The following is a 13,185-nucleotide window of genomic DNA, read 5'->3' as shown; positions in this document are numbered from 1 at the left end:
AGGCAAATGCAGCCTTGTTAGTTATCCCAAGTGACTGAATTCTCTGATTCCCAGAAGAATATACTATGTTACACTGTACATTTTTTAAAAGATTTTTATTTATTTATTTTTAGAGAGGGAAGGGAGGGAGAAAGAGAGAGAGAGAGAAACATCAATGTGCGGTTGCTGGGGGTCATGGCCTGCAACCCAGGCATGTACCCTGACTGGTAATCGAACCTGCAACACTTTGGTTTGCAGCCCGCGCTCAATCCACTGAGCTACACCAGCCAGGACACTGTACAGTTTTTTAAAGAACTGATCTTCTGGAGAGGATAGGGTTTTCTGATAACCCCAAGTCAGGCTCTGTATTCTGTCTACAATAGGACTTAGAAGAGAAGTTAAGATTCTGTCACTTAGCATATTTTAGAGAAACAATGTGAACTTACACTTTTTAGGCTCTCCAAGAGTTGGTCGCCTCCCTGATATATGACCTGGAGCACATGAGAAAAGACTGTGTCTAGGAAGAGGAGATAAGACTCCATAGTAAGGCTTGAGAAATTCCACTGTCTGATATGAAAGATGGAGTGTTTCTAAGACACTAAACCAAAGATAGCTGCTCACTTCTGAGGTAGGAGATACTTATCCTTACCCAGGGGACACTCAACTTGCACTGGGAGGAGAGAGCCTCCTGGGAGGACATTAACAGCCCCTAGATGATCCAGGTGGAAATTTCCCCAGTGTCAAGGGTTGAATGGAAAAAAGATCACCCAGGTTTATGAGCTCTCAGAGTTACTGTCTTGAGCAGAGGGAATTTAGATGAGAAGTAAATTTGCTTTGCTGAGATGCTTAAAATTTTACAGAGGGAGAATGTGGCTGCAATATTATTTTGAGGTATAAATGAATTGTTTTCTGTCTTTTGCTCTTTTCTCTGACCCCCACCACCACCCCAAAGTTGTCAGCTTTGTGGTGTATCTCAGCATAAGGAGGTGGCAAGTAAGAAAAACAAATACACTGCCAAGTCTCTCTTGCTTTTTTGTTCCAAATGTGTAAGCCCTAGGGAAGGGGATTTAGGGTGCAGGGGCAGAGACAAAGTATCTGGGCCAGAAAACTAAAAGGAAGAAAGATTTGCACAAGCCTATAAAAAGATTCTTCTCTTTCTCACACTCTTCTCCTTTGGGAGAAGAGGCAGAGAGAGCTCTGTGGGAGCTCAAGCAGCATATACTCCCAGAAGCAACTCTTGGTTGGCAGGAAGACTTAAGGGAGGAAGGGCTGTATGGAATATCTTAGTAGATGGACCAACAGGTGATCTTGGCAATGAGTTCCACATCCTAAATGTGTCAGAGATATTAGAGAGGACCACAGCACTTGAAAAGAACCATGTGGGCAGAAGGCTCAGCAGTAACTGACAGAATCTAAGGATCTGCAAGCATATATATGTACTCTACTCACTCATGGGCCTGAGCACTACAGAAGATCCCCAAAACATGGCATCACCTGGGATAAGGGAAATGAACACCCAGAATGAATTATATTGTTTTTGCAATAACTTGGTAAAAGCAGCATCAGAAACTGGGTTCTAAACACAGTTACAACTCTATCGATGGCTGCAGTAGTCAGGGGACTATTAACTTTGAGGTTAACTTTCATCAGGGTTGCATTTTGATTTAAGGAGTTATCATCCTGTATGGTAGGGAAAAGATCGTCAGTTAGCAATGCCATGAAACTAACCTACCATTTCTATTCTTAAAGAATGTGGGGACTAATGGATTCAGTGAAGGCTTTTGTAATTTCTTGGCACCAGAGCCCTAGCATAATTTAAAGCCAAATACAAGTCGTTAATATAAGTCAAATTTTCTATTTGATGAATAGAAACAGTGGAAGCCGGTGGGTAAGAAGAGCATGTTCTGCTATGTGGTCCTTGTTGGCTAGCTATAATTGCTGACTATCTTTTCTGCCTATAGTGGCATTGTGCTGTGTTATGAACAGGTTGTTTCAAACAGAAGAGCACATATGTCAACAAAAGGTCTAAATTGAGAAGAGCCTGTGCTTTGATGGGGAGCAGTCTTGTTTGATTTTCTAATTTCTGAAGTTTATAAAAGTCAGACTACTTTAGATTTATTTAGCATATGTTTGACTGTCAAACAGGGATTTCTCAGAAGGGTTCACATCTAAGCAGTTTGAGGGGATAATGTTTTCAAGTATTGTTCTGTGTCGATTACATCATCAGGCTCAGAGACAAAGAAAGACAAGAAGGTCACAACCCCAAGAGAAGTACCTGTTACTTTTCCTAAAGGTGGATTGTGTGTGGTGGTGGTGGGAGTTGAGTGATACTGGAAAATAAAAATGGTCAGCACAAGTTTCTAATTACCATCCAAGGGGGAGTCAGAACCTACAAAGATTCGGAATAACTCGGTCACCTTTGATATTGTCCTTAAGTGGTTATTTGGCTATGCTTCCTCACAGTAGTGAACAATTCAACGGGGAAAAGGGAGTATATTCAGGGGCAGTGAGGAAAGAAGGATTTGGGGAGAGCCCATCCCTTCTACAGATAATTTGGAATGCAGAGACTTCTAAGGTAGGGTGGTAGTGCTATTTGGAGAAATGTATTCTTTCAAATTTAGCCAGGAAAAAGGATCTCCAAAGGTGGGATACCTGATCTCATAATCCTTAATTTTGTTCCCTCAGAGTCTTCCTCCATTGTCAAATCCAGGAAACAGGAGTTTGAGTTTATTAAGGGCAACTCTGGTTTCCTTGTATGTTCTGGCAATACGGGGATTAAAAAGTGACCTTTGAGAGGAAAGGTTCAGAGACAAGATACAGGACCACCATTTCATTTTATTTAGACTCTGGGAAGTTAATTTATTGATAGTTTTTTAAGAAGCGAAAAAGGTCAAGGTTCTGAAGCCTACAGTAGGAACAGAAAAAAAGTGTTGGAGATAAGAGAGATTGGTATGACTCAGTGATAGGGCCCATAGGCTGTGCAGTTGAAAATAGTAGCCTGGCATTTTCCAGCCTCCGGGCATCCTAGTAGGGCTTGAAGGGCACTGGGAAAGAAATCCTGTCCTTAAGGAATTTTCACTCTGGGCCGTGACATCAGATCCGCTCTCTGGGGATGAAAATGCCTGGGTTCTAAAGTGATCACATACAGGTTCAAGTTCGAACTTTTCAATACATAGTTGTGTGAACTTGAGTAAGTCATGTCCATTTGCCCTTCCTGAGCCTCAGTTTCCTCTTCTGTGGAGTCAGGATTGTTCATGTAAGAATAACGGAAACAATTTTGTATTGTGCCTCGAGGAGTGTGGGAAGCAGTTCTTAAACAAAGCTGCTACACCAAGGTAAGCATGCACCAAATGCTCTAAGGAGGTATCATTCACATCAACTGAAGGATGTGGGAGGTGGTTGGTAGGAGATGGTGACAGCCAGCCTCAGGGGGAGGTGGCCAGTCCAAAAGCTCACACTCTAGAAGCCAGGCGGAGGAGCGAGGGGGCGGGGCCAGGTCTCTGAAGGGGTTGCTATGGCACCGAGGGGCCAAGGGAGGTTAACCGAACCCTTAAAACCTTGCTCCCTCCCCCAACCACCACTGCCTGGGCCGAGGGCCATTGTTCCTGGCAAAATGGCGTCAGTAATCCCCCTCCCGGCCAGAGGCCTAAGTAAGACTGAGGGTGGGAGTGGAACTGGAGGTGGGAACAGAAACTACAATTCCCAGGGTACATTGCACCTGTCCGCGAAGCGCAGGGCACGTGCCCAGGCCTGGAGGTTACATGCCGTCAAAAATCCCTTTCACAGCTTCCCTTCCCCATCCCTGCTTTCGCTGTTGCCCAGCCCCCGCGCGCGCGCACTGCAGTCCTGGGTGGTGGGGGAACATGCCGTGGCCGTTGCCCTCGCAACGTAACCGGGAGACCGGTATTTGTAAATCTGTGCTTCGACTTCTAATCCCGAAGCCGGCAGGTACGGGTATCGCGAGAAAAGCCGGGAGTTGGAAAGAGGGAGTTAAGGGTGGAGGTTGGAAAGGTGCAGGAGGGTACCACATCTCAGCAGAGCTACCGCAATTACAAGCGTGTGAAAAACTGGGGGTGGGTAATGGGTGGCTGAAGTTGTGTATGTTTGGACTTTTTTTCTGAAAGGAAGAGGGTAAAGCAGCCTTGGATAGAGCTTTTGAATACACAGGAGGTGTCACGCGTGGCTCCTCACTGAGATTTTCTTCTTGGAAAGGAGAGGAACCTTTCTCCTCGACGCGCATCTCTCTCTCCCGCTGTGCTAAAAGGGCGGGGGAAGAGCGCGCACGCTCTAGTTGGCTAGCCACTCGGCACTTCCCAGCGCTCGGGGCCGTTAGGAGTAGTTACTGCTCCGTCGGCTTTCTGTGCCCCTCCCCCTTTCTTTTTCTCCCCTCCCTACCCCGCCCCCTTCGCCCCCCCTCGCCCCCATCTCCTCTCGATCTAAATTCACAGGCTGGAGTACGCGTGCGCTTGCTCAGCTCCCAGGCGAGCGCGAGCTTGGGCTCGTTCCTTGGTCTTCCGAACCCCGCCCGCTCTTTACCTACCGGCGGTAGTTGGCCCGGTGGGCTCGTGGGGAGACTCTCGCGCGCGCAAGCGCACACGACGAGGAGCGGAGCTCCAGACATCGTGGAGGGGAGTAAGAAGCATCGGAGGCGATAGAGGAGGAGGCAGCGTGTGCGTCTGTACGTGTTCTACGGTGTGGCTCTTTGAGGGGCGAGGGGAGGTTTAAAAGAGGACGAAGGAGAAGCGATAAGAGTCGGAGTCTCCCTCTGCGAGAGCCTCTAACCTGGTGAGGGTCCCGGGCCGGCCGGAGCGCTGGGAGAGAGGGAGGAGGCCGGGGGGCGTGTCTGGGATCGGGCTGAGAGATGAATGGGCCGGGGATGAATGGAGGGAGCCAGCGGCGGCCAAGAGTCTGTTAAGAGTAAGCGCCCTAGTCGGGGGCGGTTTGACCGAGACGAGGTGATTGCCGTCCCCAAGAGGTATGAGATGAGGCCAGGCTTGGGACTTAGAGGTTGTCGGAGCTGTTGTCGGTGTGAGCAAACAGGCGGAGAGGAAAATTAAGAGGGGGAAAGTGGGGAAGGGCAGGTTTGAGGTTGAGATGCGTTTTTTGTCTTTTTTGTTTTTGTTGAGGGTGGCAACTTTAGGAGTTGATGGAGGACCTAGGGGACAGAAGGTGAGGAGGATACGGGGGGTGGTGGCGGGAGATGGTTGACAAAGGGCTGAGTGATCTTTTAAATGAGATTGAGGTTACTGAAAGGCAAGAGCGCTTCGGGTATGGGAAATTGGGTTTCAGTGGGTAATGGGGTGGGGGAGAGTGGATTTAATTTAGAGATTCAGTTAATGTGTGAAGGTCGGTAGAATTGGATCGGGGTAAGGGATACTGCTGACTCGTTGTGTAAATGGGATAGGTTCAAGGAGATTGAGAGGTGTTATTTGGGATCGGGTGGTGTGTTCTGTGACTGACAGGTTGGGGATGAGGAGATGGTATGATGGTGTTGGGATAAAAGTGGTGATCTGACTTCACTGTACTGAAAGAGGTTTTGTTTGACTAGTTAAGAGTGGTGGGACATTCATGTAGTGGGGTATGGATGGAAATCCTGCACGTTTGTGTCTCCATATCTTGGGAATTGATAGATGTTGTTAAAAATCAAAGTGAACCCTCAAAATAGATAGGAATGGTATGGCTAGCCCTTAAGAGTTACTGCTGACTGACAATTGTATGAGTAATACCCTTTAAAGTTGTGGAAATCTTCTGTGCAATAGTGATTGCATCCAATTTTGGGAGGCATCGTTTTTCATCTATAATAAATTCTAACACCAAGAAAACTTTTGAAGAGGTCTCAGTATACGACACAGAACAGCATGTGTCTTTTAACAGTCTCTGTACTGTGGATTGACGATTTTAAAAATTGTTAAGACCCAACAGTCCAAAGGAAAGTTACCTTGTATTTAAGAGTAGCTAACATGCAGTGAAGTGGATTTTGAGTGCTGAATAATTATACATGATTTTTTTTTGGCCATTCTTAATTTACATTGGTTGGAAAATTGGCACTTGATTTTTTTATGTGTGTTTAAATTACAGCAGATTACTTGAACATTTTGCTCTTGGAATACATTACTTATCTGGTAAGGATGTCTTGTGATGGTCTTAGCCTGTTCTGGGTCCAGATTAATAGTTTATGGATTTTAAAGTTTTCATGATTACTCTACAAAATTTGTGGATGTATGCATTTACTTTGGAAATACTGCAAATTCGATAACATTCTTATGCTTTTTTTTTCCCCATTCTGGTATGGTGTTGGAAATAATCCTTGTTTTTGGCTAACCCAGGGTTAAGAGAATACTTAGTTACTAAATGGTACAGTACAAGTATCAAAGCATGGTGGCAGCCTGTAAATGTTGCATGCACTCTCACAGGCAAGGTATTCTCCCTGTTTTGAACTAGATGTTCCTGGAGTAGAACATTCAAGTGTTTTTTGAAAGAGTAAACATTGTATATTTGGGGACTAGAAGGAGATAAAGCTGGAATCTCAGATGGAACCCGGGGTGAAGAACTACCCTGAAGAGTCAGGAGCCCTTAACTATTTAAAAAGGGGAGAAACATGAGCAGATTTCTGGTGTTTATCTCATTGTCTTTGCTTCTTATGCCCCCCAACCCCCACCTGGAATGCCTCTCTTCCCCTCCCTGTGAATTTGAATTCATTAGCTGTTCCTGAAAGCTTTTCCTGCTCCCCTCTTTTTTTTTCTGGGCAGCATACACCAAGGTAGGTTATGAACCCATCTTTAGTAGTCCCAACATACCTTGTACATATTTTTATTACTGTACTTCTTTTGGGAGACAAGCAGAAAAGTTATTTACCTTTTTATATCTGAGAGAGAAAATAAAGCTCAGAAAATTAAGACTTGCCCTGGTAGTTAAATTTCTGTAATGTGTACTTTAATGTTCCTTTCTGAAGTAGAGGGATTTTTTTTTCATTAAGGCATCCCATCCTTTAGCCAGTAAATGATAAAGCCCAATGATTACAATGAACCAGAGTCAGAAGTAAAGAAAATGAGACCTGTTATAGTACTATCAGATTCCTAATGAGGTAATTTACTAAAAATTAATTCACAGAGGGCCAAAATTTTGTGTATATTTGTGTGTGTGTGTGTGTGTGTGTGTGTGTGTGTGTAAGGAAAAAAACCCCTTCCTTTCTCAGTCTTCTATCTTAGTATAAGTAGACCAGCTGCATTTGCAGATATACTTGATTATGTCTCTTGGCTAAGAGCCAGAATACTTTCAGAAGGGTGGGTCTTTTCCATTTTGGTTTGAAATCATAAAATTTATGGTGCTGTTAGGAGATATTTGGTGACTGTAAAGGTCATCTATAAGACATTCATTCAGAAATTTCCAAAGCTTCAAAAGAAGAATCTGATGCCATTTTTAATTGTTTAATAGATCTTGTCATGAGATAATTGATTTAAAAACATACTGAGATTTACTTACTACAGAAATGAGCCTTTAATGCCCCCTTTTTCCAGGGCTATATAATTTTTTCATCAACTTTTAAAAAAGAAATATAGTAATATTGTTTCCTGTGTTTTTGCCTGATAACTTTTTTATTGTGATAAAATTCACATAATATAAAATTTACCATTTAGAACATACAGTTCAGTAGCATTAAGTACCTCATGACGTCGCACATCTAGTCCCAAATATTTTTATCACCCCAAAAACAAACCCTGTACCCATTAAGCAGTCACTTCCCATTGCCCTTTTCTCCCAGCCCCTGGCAACCACTAATATGCTTTCTCTATGGATTGCCTATTCTTGATATTTTGTGTAAATGAAATCATACAATGCATGGCTTTTTGGTCTGGCTTCTTTTACTTTGCATATTCTTGAGGGTCACTCCACATTGTGACATAGATCAGTATTTCATTCTTCTTATTCAATAATATTGGATTGTACATATAAATACATAATGTTTATTCATCAGTTCATAGACATTTGGGATTTTCATTCTTTTGACTTTTTGTTTCCATGTCACTTTATTAAAGTTTTGAGCTGTTACTTGCAAAAATTATTAAACCTACAGAGAAATGTTATCGTCATTGGATTTTGTATATTTGATTGAAAACTATTTTATAAGTTTAAAAATGGTTTTATTTTATTTTATTTTTTAGAGAGAGGGGAAGGGTGGGAGAGAGGGAGGGAGAGAGACATCTATGTGTGTGAGAGAAACATCAATCGATTGCCTCCAGCATGTCCCCTCCTGGGGACCTGTCCTGCTTCCCAGGCATGTGTCCTGACTGGGAATTAACCTGACAACACTTTGGTTTGCAGAAGGATGCACAGTCCACTGAGCCACACCAGTCAAGGCTTTATTTTATGATTTTTTCATCATATTTCAAATAAGTTTTCATTCTTTTTTACCCTTCACCTGAGAATATGTTTTTATTAACTTTAGAGAGAGATGGGGGGAGAGAAAGAGAGAAAGAGAGAAACACTGATATGAGAAAGAAATATTAATCATTGCCCCCCATACTCACCCTGATTAGGGATTGAAACTGCAACCTAGGTATGTGCTCTGACTGGGAATCGAACTCGAAACCTTTTGTTGTACAGGATGACTCTTCAACCAACTGAGTCACCTGACCAGAGCTTCAAATAGGTTTCCAGTCCCTTGTTCTCTCTCTTCTGGCACCCCCCATGATGTGAATGTTGGTACACTTGAAGTTGTTCCAGAGATTCCTATTTATATTATCCTCATTTGTTTATTCCTTTTTCTTTCTGCTGTTCTGATGAGGTGTTTTCTGTTTCCTTATCTTCTAAATCACTAATTTGATCTTTTGCTTCATCTACTCTGCTGTTGATTCTCTATTATGTATTATTCATTTTAGTTATTATATTTTTCATTTCTGACTGGTCCTTATTTCATGTTTTATTTCTATTTTTTATGTTCCTTATCTCTTTGTTGAAGTTCTCACTGAGATCATTGAACATCCCTATAACTAGTGTTTTGAGCTCTGCATTTTGTAGATTGCTTGTCTCCATTTTGTTTAGCTCTTTTTCTGGAGCTCTTCTGTTCTTTCATTTGGGACATGTTTGTCTTCTCATTTTGGCTGCCTCCCTGTAGAGCTGCTGTGTCTCCTGGTCTTGGTAGAGTGGCATTACAGAGTAGTTGTCCTGTAGGGCCCAGTGGCACAGCCTCCTTGGTTACCTGAGCTGGGTGCTCCTGGTGTCCCTCCCCCTGCCAGCCATGGATGGTTGAGCCTTGATTGATGTTGGTATCCCAATGGGAGGGATTTACCCCAAGGGTGGCTGGCTACGAACCGGTCATAATCACCGTGGAGAATCTGCTATGTAGGGTCCAGCCCCACGAAGCAGGACTGGCTTCTTTGAGACTCTAATACTTGCTAAGTCAGCCCCCTGAATGTGTTGCTTTGTGGAGGTGGTTAGGTGGTGCTTTGGCATGGTCTGAAGCTGGCCACTGTGTGCTGCCTCTGGGGCTTCCTGAGAGGTATAGGCCAAGGTCAGCCACTACCTGTGCCCTGCCCTGGGCCACTGGGTATGAGGTAACAAAGTGATCTGCAGATGGCTTCTACTTGGGCTGGGCTTGGATGTGTCCGGGAAAGGCCAAGCTGCAAACCAAGGCCAGATGCCCCTAGTGCCAGGCTTGGGGCCATTTAACTAGCGGTACTGGGCATGCAGAGGGCAGATGCTGCTTATTTGAAATATTTTAGGAAAGTTCACAGCATGAGCCAAGATTGGCTGTTTATATGGAAAAGCCAATAAAAATAGCTTGGGTGGGCTGGCAAGTTGGGTAGAGTGAGGTCTCAGGGAATCACCAGGGCAGGGTGAAAAGAGGTAGCCACAATGATAGAGATTGAGATAAAGCTCTGGCCTGCTGGTTTTGTGGGAGGAGGGCTCAGAAAAGGGGCAATGGCTTCTGCCAGCACTTCTGTCTGGGAGAAAGCTGCCCTTTCAGTCCTTGCTGGACAACTCAGCTCTACTCTGTATGTTCCTGGCACCTTTTGAGCTTCTTTTAGTCCAAGTTTGTCCATGTGGGAGACCTTTAAGAGGAATGCCTGGACTCCAGAAGCCCTCTGTCTCATTCAGACATAATCCCTGCTGGTTTTTACAGCTAGAAGTTATGGGGACTTCACTTCCTAACACTGGGACCCTGGACTGGGGGGCCTACTGTGGGACTGGGACCCAAGAGGGTCCTCAGGGGGACTTCCACAGTGGAGGTATCCCTACCGATTTTTAAATTCCACACATGGATGTGGGACCAGCCCGTTCTGTATCTTAGCCACCCTTCCAGTTTCTATGTTGTTTCTTCTGTATATCCTTGGTTCTACTGACTTCTCTGTTCAGCTAGACTCATGGTGGTTCTTAATGATGGTTGTTCTGTAGTTTAGTTGTAATTTTGATATAGTTGTGGGAGGAAGCGAGCATATTGCTTACCTACCCCGCTATCTTCTCTTTTGGTGTGAATATTTGTGTACAAGGTTTGGTTTGAACACTTGTCTTAAATTCTTTTGGGTATGTACTGAGTAGTGGAATTTCTGGTTCATATGGTAATTCTATGTTTAACTTATTAAGGAACTACCAAAGTGTTTTCCACAGTGGCTGCACCATTTTACATTGCCACTGGCAATGTATAAGGGTTCCAGCTTTTCCACATCTTCACCAGTGTTTGTTACTTTCTCTGTGTGTATGATGTGTGTGTGCTTTATCGCCATGCTAGGTGTGTGAGGTGGTATCTCATTGTGGTTTTTTGTTTTTTAAAGATTTATTTATTTTTAGAGAGAGGGGAAGTGGAGGAGAGAGGGAGATAACATCAATGTATCTCCAGGGGACCTAGCCCGCAACCCAAGCATGTGCCCTGACTGGGAATCAAACCAGCTCCCCTTTGGCTCACAGGCCAGCACTCAATCCACTGAGCCACACCAGCCAGGGCTCATTGTAGTTTTGATTTGCATTTCTCTAATGACTAATGATTTGCACATCTTTTTTATGTGGCCATTGACTATTTGAATTTCTTTTTTGGAGAAATGTCTAAGTCACTTGCCCATTTTCAAATCTGATTGTTTATGGTTTTATTGTTATTTAAGAAATTGTAGCAAAATCCAAGATCATGAAGACTTATTCCTATGTTTTCTCTGAAGACTTTTATAGTTTTAGCTTTAATATTTAGGTCTTTGATCCATTTTGAGTTAAATTTATATATGGTATGAAGTAAGGGTCCAGCTTCTTTCACAGGTGGATTAACTTAATGTTTTTAAACTATAAAATACATGGTGCACAATATTATATGTGTATATTAGTTACCATATTTTGCTGTGTATAATGTGCTCCCATGTATAATGTGCACCCACATTTTTGGCTCAAACTTTCAGAAAAGATCTTTTGTTTTAACTTTAAAATTAAATTAATTAATTAATTAATTATTTAGATACTTGTTTTTGGTATTATAAAGGGATTTTAGCATTTATTTTTGAACATTTATGGTACAAGAAATTTTATGTACAAATAATTACAAAACACAATAACAGATACAAGGTATTTTGGTACTACCCATGTATAATGCTCATCTTTTAGAAGATTTTATTTCTTCATTTTTAGAGAGAGGGAAAGGGAGGAAGAAAGAGAGGGAGAGAAACATTGATGTGAGAGAGACACATCAGTTGGCTGACTCTCACATATGTGTCCTGACTGTATGCGTTCCAGCTGTATGTGCCCTGGCGTGGTACCGACCTGCATCCCAGGCTCATGCGCTAACTGGGAATCGAACCAGTGATCTTCTGCTTTGTGAGACAATGCCCCAACTGAGCCACAATGGTGTGGGCCATGCTTTATATTTGAAGCGTGGGATATTCCAAAGGTCTTTATGGATCAGGAAACTTCAATACAGACAATCCTTATGCGGAAGTTACATAACTGATTTTAAATAAAGAATATTGTTTTTGTTTTCACAGTATTTGTGAAGGGTGAAATCCTTACTTAAAACTAGGGAAAAAGCAAATTTAGACTGTAATTAATCAGAAGTTGGTATTAGACTTATCCTAAAATTGTCTCTATGTGTTAAGTAGTTTATCATTCTGAGCCAACTTCTTGACCAAAATGTGTATCAATCAGTACTGTGTGGAGAGGTTTTACTTGCAGCTTAGACTACAATTAACCATACATTATTCTATTTACTTAAGATTATTTTAATTTAGTTACTTGTAAAAATGGGTATGAAAATTTAGTGCAGCACAATTGCCTGCTAAATCTCAACCTGTAGTTAAGCGTAATTAAAATAAGGATATTAGCCCTTGTTGGTGAGGCTCAGTGGATTCAGTGCAGGCCTTCGAAACAAGTCACTGGTTCGATTCCCAGTCAGAGCACATGCCTGGGTTGCAGGCTGGGTCCCTAGTTGGGGGCACGCAGGAGGCAACGACACACTGACGTTTCTCTCCCTCTCTTTCTCCCTCCCTTCCCCTCTGTCAAAATTAGTTAATTAATTAATTAAAAAATAAGGACATTACTTTGAGATTTTTTTAAAAAACTAGGTGATGTGTTTTAATACAAGAATGGGAAGCCCACTGGATCAGCCCCAAGTCGAATGAGGTGATAGCTTAGCTCTGATTATATTCACTGCTGCCCAGAGAATAATTTTTGTGCTGCTGGGCTACTGTGGCATTTCCATTCAGAGTTAGCCTTTGAAGGTTTCTGGCAAGACAAAAAACCCTTTCTGGTTCATTTGCTAATGAAGCTTTCAAATGCACTGGTAACTTACTCAAGCTGTTAGCTCAAGCGAATTGTAGAGTATGACTTACCCAAAGAGTTTGTAGGTTCTACCATTCGCTCAACAAATACTTATTGCATTCCTCCAGTGAGCTAGGATGATGTGTTTGGGAATAGATGCAAAGGAAACAAAGCAAGCAGTGCCCTCTTTGAGCTTATATTACAGAGGAGGATGATAGATAGCCGACACACATAATAAATTTTAGCATTTATTTTCTGAAATAAAAAGAAAATTGTAAAAGGCTGCTGGAATGTTGGGGATGAGCCTATTTAACTCAGGTGGTCAGTTTGAGTAGTTGATTTTGAACAGAGGTCCAAATATTAAGAGACTAGCAATTTTTGGTATCCTTTCAGATAATTACTTTGTGAAATTGCTGATTTATCCCTTCTAAAAGAATACTTTAGGTTTTTACTATTTAAAATGTGTAAGTTACT

General features: G+C 42.6%; 1 protein-coding gene across 2 annotated transcripts in view; it reads left to right on the top strand.

Annotated features, from left to right (window-relative positions):
* The first annotated feature begins 3,760 nt into the window (after positions 1-3,760).
* The window catches only part of LOC114505343 (constitutive coactivator of PPAR-gamma-like protein 2), a 264,300-nt gene continuing 254,875 nt past the window's right edge, over positions 3,761-13,185 (top strand). Inside the window, exon 1 of one of the 2 annotated variants that reach the window (XM_036016501.1) lies at positions 3,761-3,927. The gene's annotated coding sequence lies outside the window, so the exon portion shown is untranslated. The remainder of the gene's footprint in view (positions 3,928-13,185) is intronic. The other variant, XM_036016503.1, reaches the window with a different exon arrangement.

Source organism: Phyllostomus discolor, chromosome X, assembly GCF_004126475.2.
Source record: "Phyllostomus discolor isolate MPI-MPIP mPhyDis1 chromosome X, mPhyDis1.pri.v3, whole genome shotgun sequence".
NCBI lineage: Eukaryota > Metazoa > Chordata > Mammalia > Chiroptera > Phyllostomidae > Phyllostomus > Phyllostomus discolor.
The sequence above is the reverse complement of the archived record's forward strand: the minus strand, read 5'-3'. Positions and strand labels throughout refer to the sequence as shown.